The sequence below is a fragment of the Wyeomyia smithii genome, chromosome 3, assembly GCF_029784165.1.
Source record: "Wyeomyia smithii strain HCP4-BCI-WySm-NY-G18 chromosome 3, ASM2978416v1, whole genome shotgun sequence".
Lineage (NCBI taxonomy): Eukaryota > Metazoa > Arthropoda > Insecta > Diptera > Culicidae > Wyeomyia > Wyeomyia smithii.
Window position 1 is genome coordinate 34,397,890 of NC_073696.1, and position 14,446 is coordinate 34,412,335.

The 14,446-nt window shown below is 38.7% G+C and overlaps 1 protein-coding gene across 6 annotated transcripts in view; it reads right to left on the reverse strand.

Moving 5' to 3' along the window:
• LOC129731626 (neural-cadherin-like) overlaps positions 1-14,446 on the reverse strand; it is an 895,915-nt gene that overhangs the window by 71,838 nt on the left and 809,631 nt on the right. The window lies entirely within an intron of this gene.

Here is a 14,446-nt window from a genome sequence, read left to right on the forward strand (position 1 = left end):
TGTGTGGCCACAATTCGCCGGGTGACTTTTATTAGCGGTGGTTGTGGTGAAATATGGGAAAACTGGTAGACGATGAGAGTGTTTTGCGGTTGAGTTATAACCACACACTCACACACACACACACGAATCCGAAGTCAGGACAGTCGTTTTAGGCGACGGGCGCACCGATAATGTGTCCGGTCTGCCGGTGTGCCCCTTTTAAAGGTTATAATTAAATGTACGGGCCAACGTCAGACGGTAAATGAGTTCACGTTTGCGATAAGTGCGGTTACATTAATTACGTAACCGTTGGCTGATGTAGTGTATTATGTACAAATTTGCGTATCGCCACTTTAATTTCGTTGTAATTTTTGTGGCGGTTAGTGCGAATAAAGTTCATTCATTATGCGACGACAGTTTCGGTGGCACTCAATAGATTTCACCCACACCGCATAATGATAGAACTTTCGATAGACTTTAATGACGATGGTTGCACTTGCTATCATACTGATTAATGATATGAGAGAAGTAATTATATTGAAAGCTTTAATCAATTGAAACCTCTCTCAATAGCTGCTTAACACTGAGTGTAGCTGTAAACTATAAAGTAAAAATTTTAAATGTCTCATCGCATTTATTAAACAATGGCTATTTGAATTCATTGGCTACAGTAGGATAAAACGGTCAGGATGGAACAAGTCGATGAGATGCAGGTAGCTAATTTTGAATTTATATGCGTTGTTATTGCGTTGCAAATAAATTTTTAATAGTATTGCACTGCAGGGTAGTGTTAATGTGCAAATATGAAGAGGGGTTCATTCTTTTCTACTTGTTTTTTAAGTAAATTATTTTCAGGCCTTTTGCATTAGCTCCATTTCCAATTCGAACCCACCGTGGCTCCATAATGTTGCTTGTTATTTTTCCGTCATAGAAAGATGGCGTCTTTCCATAGGCCTGATAATTTCAGTTTAAAATCTAGTAAATAGAGCCTTGGACGAACAAGAATGTTAAAATCTAACTCGCTACACCCATGGTGGGGTGTTACTGAAATCCACAAAACTGGCTTGGTGTAAATTGAATCTAAATTTCCAATCATGACGTGCATCCAAAATGCATTCACAGGTACCGGCGTGCATTTGCCAAAACACGATAGCATTTATTCCATTTGATAAACCGAAAATGTTCATAGATTTTTCAAGCCCATGGCTGCGGCTGTGGCTGTAATGCACGGGTATGAGTTTTGAATAATTTATTATGGAATAGTATAGATTGAATACTTCTAGCGGTTTAGAAACAGTGATTAGAAAGAACGATTTACGTGTTCACTGTCTGGCTTTGTTGTGGTCGAGTATTGCGGAAAATCTATTTCCTATTGCTAATGTCATGTGGTTCACGTTGTGATACCTATGAAAAATGCTTAAACATTGATGTCACCGCGCACTCGTATATATTATAAATCTCCAAACACTCTTGACCTCTTGGATAGTATATGTTTCGTTAAATGATGTGAATTTTGTGGTGCTTACAACACGCTCTTTGGAAATTGTAGTCATTATGCACTTGAAATAAATAGAAATTATGTTGAAAAATGCCATTTTTTGAACGTGGATTGATTTTTATTGATTTTACGAAATTGTAAACATTTTTTGAGCTTTAAAAGTTGAATCAGAGTTTAATAACAAAGTCGTTGAATTACAAACCATTTCGGTAGAGATTTACACAACTTTACACGATAAATTTTACACAATTTAACAAGATATAAAAACGTTAAAATTTGTTCAATATTTCTACACAGTAGCTTCCTAATGTTTCAATATTATAATCCAGTAAACATGCTATTGAAGGAGAAGCCGCCTTAACTATAGAACCTTCATAAAACTAGACGGATTTCGAATGCCAGAGTCGTGAAACATTTACCAAAATTGTAAAGTAATAATTGATATTTTTTAAATTTAACTAGCAGAAAGTTAGGCAGAAATGTACCTAATCGAACAAAACTCAACTAACAATCTCACTTCCTCTAACTTGTTTCCGGTAGGCTGCTGGTTTACCAAATAATAAGATATGTAATTGGAGTGTGCATAAGATCTCCCAAGTAACAAAACTGGGTTTATTGAAGTTTTATAGCGCTATTTTGGCTGCATTAGGAGTTATAAATCTATGATAAAACCAATACTGTTACTAGGGCTCTTTCTCAGTATAGAACGAGAGGCGTAGATGGCAGTAATGCAGTTGTGTAGTTTATAAATAAGACTATTTTTTTTTTAATCTCGCTATTTTCCGTCGGTCTAGTTCCGCCACTGTTGTTGTGCCAATCACCGACGCCCAGGGAGGCGACTCCACCCAGGACCCCAACTCACGACCCGTTAATTAACGGACCGGCGCCAACGGCTCTACTTCCTCATGCGACGGAAGGCGTGATCCCAGAGATTTTTCGCCTCAGAAAATCTCGCCATGTCGGCTAGGATTGAATTTAGATCAGTTGGGTTGGTTGTGAGTGAATCAAGCCACCCCACAACCATCGAAACCTATGTCGGCGTTGGGATTCGAACCCAAGCGTCGAGCGTGGTTGGCGGAGACGTTACCAACCACGCTACGCCCCCGCCCCACTTAGACTAAATTTTTATTTGAAAAAAAAATTAAAAGAATAAAATTGAGGATTAGCAATGCTGCTTTTCGAAGTGCACAACAAATCCTTCTTGAGCTCGTGAATAAAACAAATCTTAGTGGTGACAGCAAAATCACATGTGATAGTGGAAGTTTAAACTGCTGCTGCTATAGATAAGTGTAGTGCACAAACAGGAAGAAGTTCAAAAGAGATCTTTTCATTACTTCCACTTCATACATTGGAAGTAGCTAACAGCCAAAAGAAACGTTAACGAGGTTCATATAGAATAAAAGCTTGTATGCATGGTTGGATGGACAAACACAGCTGTTTTTTTCACAGCAAGGGAGCATCCAAATTACACGTGGATTTTTAATGATTTTGACCCCTACCTCCCTCTTTTTGGACAATTGCTCATACAAATTTGAAAAATTTTGTATGGACCGTGGACATTATACAGACCACCCCCCGCCTCAAAAAAAAAACTGTCTACGTGTAATGTGAATGGGCCCAAATGCAATGGAAATAAGTATCGATTTTGACGTTTGACTAACGTCTATATCGCAGTTACGCGCCTGAATTTGAATATCTAGTAATTCAACCGGGGAAAAGTGGTCAGGTTTTAAGCACCGATATATCAGTCATTTCTTTTCAGAATATCGAGGTTTTGGCATCAATCTGACTTTGTATGTTGTTGTTTTACTCGAGATCGCTTTCTGTTTCTGATGCTTTATTACTCTTCTCGCCATTCCCTCTTTTTCTACGCTCAACTCTCTTTCCAAATAACTGACGCAACCTCGATATAAAAGGTACCATTCGAACAATTTACCACATCATTTTGATTACAAAACTGTACCGGTGTCGTATGCACACCATCGGATTGAATTTCTCATTCGTGCATCGGCCGGCAAAGCGGACGGTTTTTTCTGGAGCAGCAGAAAGCGAATGGTGGCAAATATTGGTCGCTTATAAAAGCGTATACCATCGAACTAAATTTCTTATTCGTTCGTATGTAAGGATTGCTATAGCACGAGTGTGGCTAGCTATAGCGGGTGTTCATCGAAAATCCAGCATTTTCTTGTTAATTCATTAATACTTCATTAAAAACATTAAAACGCATAAATGAACACGGTTGTAAATTTCGCTTCACAGCAGAGATTTAAACTTCTTCGGCTAATCTTTATTCATCAAGGAAAAAATATTGACGATGACCAACACTTAGGTTCCCCTCCACGCACGGATATATACAATTTCTATTCAAATAGATATATAAAATTTCTATTCAAATTGTATTTAAATTTCCTTTTTAATTTTAGGCACACTCGTGCTGAGCCAAACAAACGCTGCTCATAAAGTTATTCACTAATGAGTCATTTTTAATGTCGAATTCGTTTTTACGGCAGGACTATCCCGTCCCGGACTACGCTTCGCAGCTGAAAGAAAAAAACAATTTTCGAGCAGTTGCAATGGTGTGCGTCATACCAGAGGTAGCTGTCACTTTTGTTGTGGTCATTATCGCCATTGTCTTTTTGTCGCGTTTGTGCTACTGTACGAAAAATTTGCCAATTTACTGAAAATGACAAAATAACCAAATAAAATAAATAAAATCCAACCTGATGTTTTTTTTTTCTTTGATATGACCTGTCAGGTCGGCTGAGGCCGCTCACGGCCCATCTCGCCCAACCTGATGTTTGACACGCGAAGAACGATTATCAAAGCAAACCGATTTTGACACATTTTTTTCGATTTCAACATATATGTGTAAATGTGCTGGTGTCTTCAAAACTGCACTCTGTTTCTTTCGCGGACTGTCCGGGACAGAAAAACGGTAGTACGGGATAGTCCGGAAAATGAAAAAAAAAAAAAAAAAAAAAAAAAACAGCAATAGGACAAAGTGTAGTCCGCGGGGTAGCAACACCGCAAAAACGAAAACAACATAAGTATTGCATTATTTTTTGACGTGGGACTACGTCTTTGTTTACTATACTGGAATGCATTCAGTAAAATTGGAAACGAAACTGGCAAATGTTGCGTCTGATTTCAAAAGTTAATAACAGCATAACCACATGATGGATAACAAATCCAGGCTGGACGAGGAAAAAAAATTTTCTAAGCCTAAAAGTCACACCCATTCCCGTTCATTTTCGCATCCTCGCAAACTGCATACATTGTCCGCTTTACTAAACTTAAAATGTAAGTCATATGACAAGAATGAAATTAGTTCGTAAAGTAAAAAACTCAAAATATTAACCCTTTGTAGCATTACTGGTTACGTCATGAAACTAATAGAATGCGATAATATGAAAATAGGCGGAAATCAGGTCGGAGTATAAATCCAAAAGTATAGCCTTGATGCCACATTCCGCTATCGGTACCTTTGGAATGGCTTTTGGAGTGAGGTCAAAACAGACCAATGTTATAAAGTTTCGGAAAAAAGATGCGTAAATCGTTTAAAATCTGTCCACGTGGTATGTGGATGGCCCCTTAGTAAATCTTTTACTTATTTATTTATTTCGTTAAACAACAGTTCTCTTCATACACATTATTAGATTCCAGTTTGGGGAACCTGGAATCATGAGATAAGTTAAGGCCAAACAACGAAGAGTTGCGTGTACACTAGCGCCCACTTAGCGGCAGAATTGTGCAATAAAGCGTCAACCAACCAGAAGTTTTCAATCCTCTGAACAACTTTGCTGAAGACCGCAGAATTTTAGGAGATTGGAATCGCGAGATGATTGATTGTCAAAATACGACGAATTTTTTGCTCACTAGTGCCACGTAGCGGTGGTGTCTCTACTGAACTATTCACCATATAGAGCCCTTAAACGTTCTAAAACAGTTTGCTGACGACCGCAATATTCTAGGTAGCCGGAAGCACGACATTCCTGCCTATTTTGAGTGATGCTTAACTTTTCGGGTTTTTTTTTCTGTGTGGACTCATCACTGCGACCAGAGATTAGATCCATTTTGATATTGCCCAGGTGTTTTCTGTACTCCGCACTTGATATTATTGGCAGTGATACTGCCAATAATAATAAAAGTAAGTGATACGCTTATCATTCATATCCGTGCTTGTGTGTAAGTTGTACCTTTCCGTTTCAAGCTTACTGCTCTACTATACCGAGCCTCTGTCCATCCTAACAATATCGCCTTATTACAATTCCCTGGAGAGAAATTTCATAAGTTACTCACACCAGTTTCATTATAATAGGGACTTATTTTTGTTAGAAGGAGAGTCAACAGAGGTACACTTAGGTTGCTTTTTACGCGTTTTTTACGCGACTTTTTTTACGCGGATTCCGGAATTTACGCGTTATTTTTACGCGGATTCCGAATTTTACGCGGTTTTTCACGCGGATTCCGGAATGTACGCGGTTTTTTGACGTAGGACTACGTTTTTGTTTTCTATACTAGATTACACTTTGTGAAAATGAAAATGAAATTGGCAAATGTTGCGTCAGATTTCAAACGGTTATAGCAAGCGAACAACTTAATGCATCTTAGTCATTTATATGTCGGTGGATAGATAAAATGTGTAACAATTTTTTGATATTATGTTCAACACTGTTGCTTTACTGCTTAATGGTGGAAAAAGGTGAAAAGTTCCAAGGTCAAGCTTTCCCATACATTTCCCTCGTTATTGGCTTGCTTCCCAAGCACAGATAACAATAACATGGACGAAATAAATTCCACTGCCTACATATTTTGACTCAACAAAGTGTTTTGGTTTGTTTGTCTTTGTCTAAGCTGCGTGGCCACGCCTTAATGGTAAAAATCTACGCTGAACTCGATACAAAATACTGCGTGTGGAAAATTCAGCTTCAGTTTAGTTTGTTCCACAATAGCGAGTGTGGTGCAGGTGTTAAAGCTTCGCGACATTGAGAAACGAGAGCTGCATACGAGTCAACTTCCATGCACCGCGGAGCATGTTAGCTGTATTCTGCACACGGCAGCAACAGTTACCATCGTACGCTGCAGAATATTTTGCTGGCACAACTGCTGGAGGGCACAGCGGAGAGCAAATTTTATACGCGTCCAACAAAACAATCGATGCTACCGGTGGTGCTGTGATCATCAGCATTCTGTAGCATACATTTCGAGCTGAAGATTATGAAATCGGTTCTATTCAGAACTATAAGATGATGAAGATAAGAGTTATGAGAATTTTCACAACTACTACTAGTGTGAAATGCTCATCTATTTCTAAATAATCATTTTGACAATAACGACCAGAGCGCACCAGAGATAAACGGTAGTGTTGCCTATGAATAGTTTATCACAACAAGATATAACCCTCATTTCAAGAATTTACACTGCTCAATTGAGTGATTTTCCGGTTTAATTGTTTGTTTGTGTTCACTCGAACAGCGTTGTCAGTCAAATATTAGAAACGAAAATTAGTTAATCTAAGAACCAGAGTGATTTTCGCATCGGGAAAGCAAAAACTTTCTCTTGATGCTTATGAAAATCGCTCAGTAGTATCGAAGGTGTTTTGGTTTGTTTCTCTTTCTTTCTATAAGCTACGTGGCCACGCCTTAATTGCAAAAATCTGCTCTGAACTCGATACAAAAGACTGAGTGTAGAAAATTCAGCTTCAGTCTAGTTTGTTACACAATAGCGAGTACAGTGCAGCTGTTAAAGGTACGCGACATTGAGAAACGAGAGCTGCATACGAGTCAACTTTCAGGCACTGCGGAACATGCTACACTTTTATTTTGCATACGGCAGCAACACTTACCATCGTTCGATGCAGGATATTTTACTGGCACAGCTACTGGAGGGCACAGCGGAGAGCAAATTTTATCAGCGTTCTGTAGCACGAATTTCTAACTGAATATTATGGAATCGGTACTTTTCAGAACTATAGATGCTTGAAGATAAGAGTTATGAGAATTTTCGCAACTTCTACTAGTGTAAAATTTTCATGTATTCATGCATCGTTAGTTTTAAAATAACGACTATCAAAAATAAACGGTAGTGTTACCTATGAACAGTTTAGCGCAGCATATAATAACATTTAGTTAAGCATATATTATATATTAAGTGCTACGTCACCATTTTGTACAACCCCTAGGGCTGTATACCTTGTAGTATTTTTACGCAACACGTATCCCCCACGTAAAAAGCGACTTCAGTGTACTGTAGAATTCAGATTGAAGGAAGGGTACGTGGTGGGGAGGCTGAGAATGAACCCATGCTAAAGTCCTTTGACAACCAAATGGCCTGATTCTATTGAGATTCGAACCCAGGACCACCCGCTTACCAAAGCAGACTCTGTAACCGCAAGGGTTACGGAGCTCCCTAAAAAAAAAACTTTTCGGGGTGCTGCAATACTCAATGAAGCGCATCCAAACTTATAGCGGGTGGTATCAGCAATAAAATAAAGCTAGAACGATTCAAGGTGCGATGTCTTCGGCAAAGTTGTTTTTCCAAAGAAAATATACAATGCAAAAAAAAAAAAATCACAACAAGTACATATTTTGAAAACATATTTTTTTCATTGAAACAACAAAATGTTAGCTACACTTTGATGATTATTTAAACAAGAGAACTTAATAACTAAAAACAAAGTGTCGAATGGCCACAGTGTTAGAAACACTTTTTAATAAAAGCAATATCTATCTATCTTAAAAACTTAAAATGTTAAATTCATGTGAAAAAAAAATTGATTTATGTCACATCTTCCGATATGTTGTAGGGTGACATCCATTAAGTAAGTCATGCAAAGTTTGTTCAAAATTAACTTCCCCTCTTCACTTTTTGTCGTGAACTATTGAGACAGTTATAGTTAAGACAGTTATGTAACTGCGAAGTTCGCTCAAAACTTAAATTTTGAGGGGGCAGGTTTGTTCAGCGTTGCGTAATGTTAAGGAAGGAGGCATATCAAACGTTACTTATTGTTACATAGAGGGAGGTGGGGGGGCAGAGGATGTATGAAATCTAATTTTTTGGCGTTAAGAGTTTAATGTTCGATGCCATGGATAAAAAATCTAAAATTCAATAAAATCAATTCCTCAAAATATTAAACACCTTCCATCTACAATAGCTTAATATCAAGAATATTTTAAGCTACATAAAACTAAATAAAATAAGAAGTTGTGAATAAATAGAGATAAACTGAACAACTATCCAGATATCGTATCATAATTGGAACAGTTCGAAAATGTACCATGAACGGAACAGTTTTCATATGCGAAAGCCTTTTGTCGAAGATAATATACGTTTCACATGGACTTGATACAATAAGTACAAGTAAGACAATTTCCAGTCACTGAAACTCATTTAGCAGATCATAGGGAGCATTATGAAATTAATTTGACTGGAGAGTAGAATAATTATTTTTTTCAACATCTTAACAATGCAAAACTGATAGAACGGACACATGAACGGGACCAGACAACAATGTAATGTTGAACATTCAAAGCAGTCGGAGAAAAATCAGCAAAGATATTTAAGTTTAACCGCTTGATCAATTTCACTTTGCTGGTGGTAGCAAATTGCCTTTTAACCTCACATTCCATATGATCAATCTAGATTTCTTCTGAAGAACATTTTAAGAAATTCTTTTATAATTCATAAACAATCCGAAAATGAAAAAAAAAAAACATATAACAGATTTCTGTTGTTGTTCTTTTCAACGATGTATCGATAACCGTTCACTCCCAAGTCCAAGGGCACAAATCTTTTATTTTGCATGGAGATCAGATATTATCTGACATTGAAGAATTCTTGATAATTTTTTCTGCGTAAAAACAGCTACTATTTGAAGCTATTTAAATAAAATCCATATAGAGAGGTTTACTACCCGTAAAAGCAGCGTTCAATGTAAAAAATTCAATTCAATGACACCAGCCGATATGCTCGCCATGTTTCGCCAGCGGGAAGTAGAGAACACAACAACCCTTAACAAGTAATTGATTTATTTTCGATAACGTCGCATCGTAAAATCGCCCTGATTCACCTGGGCTTTAAAGTGCAGTTCTCTGTACGCGGTTTGCTGGCTGGTGTCTGCTAGAAATTCATCAGCAACTAATATCATCGAACGATCGCCGTGCAATTGCACATCGGTGCACGCTATCGCATCGCAAAGTCAGAACCAAATTCATTTCCTCTGAATTCGACATGCATTGTTCGTCACACAGGCAACAATGCATGCCACGGCAACAATGCGGGGAAGAAAAAGAAAAAAAGCTGCTACACAAAGAATAATGGAAAAGCTGCGTTTTCCATGTCGTTTCACTTCGGTCTGCTGGTCTGCTGGCTTTTCGTTCTCCTCGCTCATCTCCGCTCCTGCAGTTCGATACATTATCATGGATTGTGCAGTGCGAAGAAAGGAATTTTCTCAACTTATTTTCCATCCACACTTCAGCAAGGAGAACAATGATGTTATTCTTCGGTACAATACAAAAAATATTCCCTCTTTTTCCTAGTTACTAGACAGTTGAAGGAGAGCAGCAAAAAAAATCCACTATGTGCTCTATTTTCAATTCGTCGGGCGGAACACAACCCGTTCCTAGACTGCCTTTTTTCGGGAAAGGCTTTTCTGCATCTCTCCTTTCCAGTACTATTAGCAACGTGCTCGACGCTGTCGCCTTTTTTCCATTCAATCGGATAGATTCCGCTATCCGCTTTGTTGTCGCTAACTTTTTGTTCCCACCGTTCTCGTCGCGGTAGATTCCCATCCGTTTGTTTTCAAGATTGAGTGGATTTCCATGTTGTCAGAACGGTGGGAGGAATTCGTCCCGGCTTTGGCTATCACTGTGCGCAAGGTCTTCCTCCGCTCGTTCGTCACCCCAACCCAGCAGGCCCCGAGCGCAGACTAATCAGACGGCTTTATCAGGGGATTCAGCGGGCGTTGCATTTTTTCTCTCTTTTCCTCCGGATATCCTGCATCGTCAAGAGCGCAGCACCGTGGCACTTCATTTTTGCTTCCAATAACGGCAATCAACCGAACGGATTTCTCTTCTTCCGCCCTGTGCGGTGGACTTTTCATTACGGAAAGTGGTAAACATATACGTTGATGCTGTGTTTTTTTTCTAGGTGTTTCGAGCAGTATTTATCGTAACGCCGTCTGTTTGATTTGAATAGTGTTGAAAATGGTACTTCTATTTGCATCAATCGGTGTAAAATTGTGCTTTTGTTTATTTTCTTTCCGCCAATTTGCAATGCAAACTGAAGCCTTGCGCCGAATGATGGATAGTACGAGGAAGCAGGAATTTATGTAGGAAATTCTGCTACATGTCATAGTACATCAAACATTTTATGGCTCTGTAATTCACCAGAGTACCGTCATGTGCTGTTTCTAGAACGTGAACGGTTATTTGAAAGAACATATTGTATCACCTCCGTTCCAATCCGAGTGTTGCTTCTCTACGGCGGTACAAGCAAGCGCCACCATTCGAGTGATAAGTTAGTACCATTTCTTCTAACATCTTGCTCTGAGCGGGTTGCCTAGCTAACCGCCACTGGCAAAGAAGATTGAACCGATCGTTCCATCGCTGTCTTCGGCTGATTGCAGAAATCAATCCACTCAATGTAAAATGAGACATCAATTTATCCAAAATGACTTCCATTGTACTCCATTCCGGCTACGAGCTTCGCCTGTGTGGTTCGATGAACAGCAGCATAGTGTGCCCCCTATTTTAGAGTCATCCTTTCATATACAAACACACACATACACACACACACACTCCATTTCCAGTTCCAGCAAGTCAACAGTCAAACACCATGCCTTATACTTGCTACGACCTTCGAGAGATGATCCTGTTTCATTTGACTCGAAGAACAAACTCCGTCGTCTTCGGAACGGGTAGGACGGAGCTGGAAGATGTAGTGACAAGAATTTTTCACATCCTGCAGATTCCCCTGGAAGGCGCTACCATGAGAGTCACACTGAATATACGGTATCGATTTGCATCATCGATGTGATGTGTTGTGGGAAATGATTTAGCTCTCTCGGAACAACATTTCTCCTCTGTCTGACAGAGGTTTGCTCGATATTGTTCAATTTTGATAAATAATTCAAGTAAATGCTAGATATGCATTATTTTCTCAGAAAGTGTCACTCCCTTCTATACAAGTCTATTCTCGAGTTTTTGTTTTCATATGAGAGAATGATAAACCCCTTGCATGTAGAAGACAGTGCATTGAATGTCTGTCAGTGTCGATCTGAAAATCTTTTTGTGTTCAATTGAGTGCATCGTGCAACATTTCTCAACAATTAACTCTGTACAGCATGATGTTGGAATGAATTTTTCCATCATCCCATACGAAGTGAATACCGGAGAGGCGCACGAACAACCCCCCACTGTTGTGTAATCGGTAAGTTGAATTGAATTCTGCATCAACTTCCAAACATCCGGAATGGTGCTTGAATGATGTTTTGTCGAACGAATTGACTGTTTGAGTGTGATTTTTCTGTGCATACTTGTTATCATTGCGTAGATTACACGGATGATTTGTGAGACAGTGACTGCGTTTATTAAGGATAAACCATTTTCTACCTTTAACCATGCGACTCCATAAGAACACGTGAAATGGAAGCGCATTGTAATATAAGAATTTTACGGAGAAATACTATAGATAAACAGGGTAAATGAACCATCCACTAGAGTATATTGCCCTTCACCTTCGGGTTCATTACGGTCATGACCCTGACAGTTGGTATACTTTGTTCAAGACCCTTGAACCGTTGCTCTTTCTGTCGCAAATAAAACTCAATTAAAAGGGAACCGTTAGCGGCGAAATGTATAAATTTATGGCAAATGCCAGCAACTGAAACCGCGACGGCGAATCTGACTCCGGTTGGGCTGGTTGGTTGATCAACGATTTCATTAAAATTCTTCGAATAGTCAATTTGTTTGCGGTTTCCCTGGCCAATGGCTCTCTGGAAAGGCAGCGTTTGTGGTATGAGTTGGTTTCCTTGAAAGGCCTCGCCGTTTCTCGGGTTCACGGCTGTACGGAATTACTTTGCCAGTGTTTGTAATCGCGAACATGACTGCTCGCCACGGTTTCGCTACTAGATGCTTTTTATATTAAAGATTATTTGGCTTTGCATTGGAATGTTGCGGCTTTAGTCGAACAAACAAGGCAGGTTTCAAACAGAAACGAACAACTGGAGGTGTTGTACATCAGACACGACAGCAAGGTTAAAGTAGAATTACGACAGCCTCTCTTATGTTAATGAATTACGTGCAACAGGCTTGTGAATACGATTGATATGTTCGTTGAAAGAAGGATGAAAAAGAAATTGTGTTATACACATTGTGGAGCCATTTGATTGTGAAGTAGTAAAAATTTCTCTACCATTCGGGCATGTTGTTATATTCCGTTCTCTATCGGCTAGCTGTTATGGACAATTTAAATGGAATAAAGAAAATGGAAAAAAATGCTACCGAGATAACATCAGAACGAGATTGCAATGCAAAGAAATTAGTTCCCTAACGCCCCAAAATCATTCAATTCATGCAATAGGTAAATTTTTTCTGCAAATCACCTAAGCATTGCGGATAGTGGTAAAACTCAGTTTTACTCACAGCACTACAATATTTCTTCGCATTGTTTGAAATCTGATTTTGATCAACTTATTTGTTAATATTGTTGAATCCAAATAGATTTATTGAGAATGGGAAGTTTAAAATTTTCAATCCAGGTTTCTTCGAAACTGTGAATTATGAGCATAGACGCTTACTTCCTAAAATCGTTGGAAGAGCAACATAGCTCAGTAATTATTCGATTTTTAAACTCTACAGAACTTCTAGAAATATATTGCTGAAAAATTTTGTTTGCGAAAGATCTGAGTAACCGACAAAGGCCTCAATTTTTTAAAATTGTGTGCGGGGTGTGAAGTCCAAAAATAACCAATAAAACTATCAGGAATACGAAACTTTGTGGCGATACGAACAGAAGTGCCAACTTCGTAGTTCGAATGTTCTCAAGCGTTTGTCTTTCCCGTTCCTTACGTAAGTTATGTGAAAGTATTAGTGAAAGTTCCTAGTCTATGTATGCACTCACAAATACGCATGGTGTTGGTTGTCTGTTAGTTCGTTTTTGATGCGCGATGAAGCAATTTCGGGCTGTCGTAAAAAAGCAGATTTTAATATTCAATCGTCTGAAATCAGGTGAGGCTAAGCAAGATTTCGTTTATAAAGCCATCAATATAATATAATACCCGGTCGAGCACGATGTACAAGACTTTCGCATGTTGGTAAAGTTGTGAGGGAGCGTATCTAGTAAAAGGCTACAACACCAACCTGAATAAATCTATTGAACCTGGTAACTGACCTTGGATGTAAGACCTACAAGAAGCGCCAAGTTCACGGCGTTTCCGAGTCCTGGAAGTGCTTTTCCATTCTAAAGTTGACGCCTATAAATGGGAGTTGTGCAAGTTATGAACAAATTCGACGATATGCCAGTTTGTTCGTTACTCGTTCGTGTAAAATTACTGCGAACCAATCACGGGTGCTGTATTTTCCTAGTATGGCGCTTATAGTTACTAACTGTGAATAGCACTCTGTTTTTTTTTATATTAAAGTAACGATTACTATAGTAATCAGATGTGGAAAACTCATTTACACTGCTACAATTGAAAAAAATTAGGGAAAGCGTACCAGTTATACCAATACCAAAAAATGTTCAAGCTATAGCATAAACCTGTTATGGCCTATGGAGTTTAAATGGAGTAGTGCCATTACTGATACCATTGCGCTCATGCGATATAACTATTACTGGTGCATATGCCATAACTGGCTCATCTACCCTAGTCGTTTAAAAAAAAAAAAAAAAAAAAACGGTTGGTTTTAGTTTCCGCGGAACTAGGGACGTGTCTGCATTTCGACAATGCTTTTCACATAGAAGGGAGAT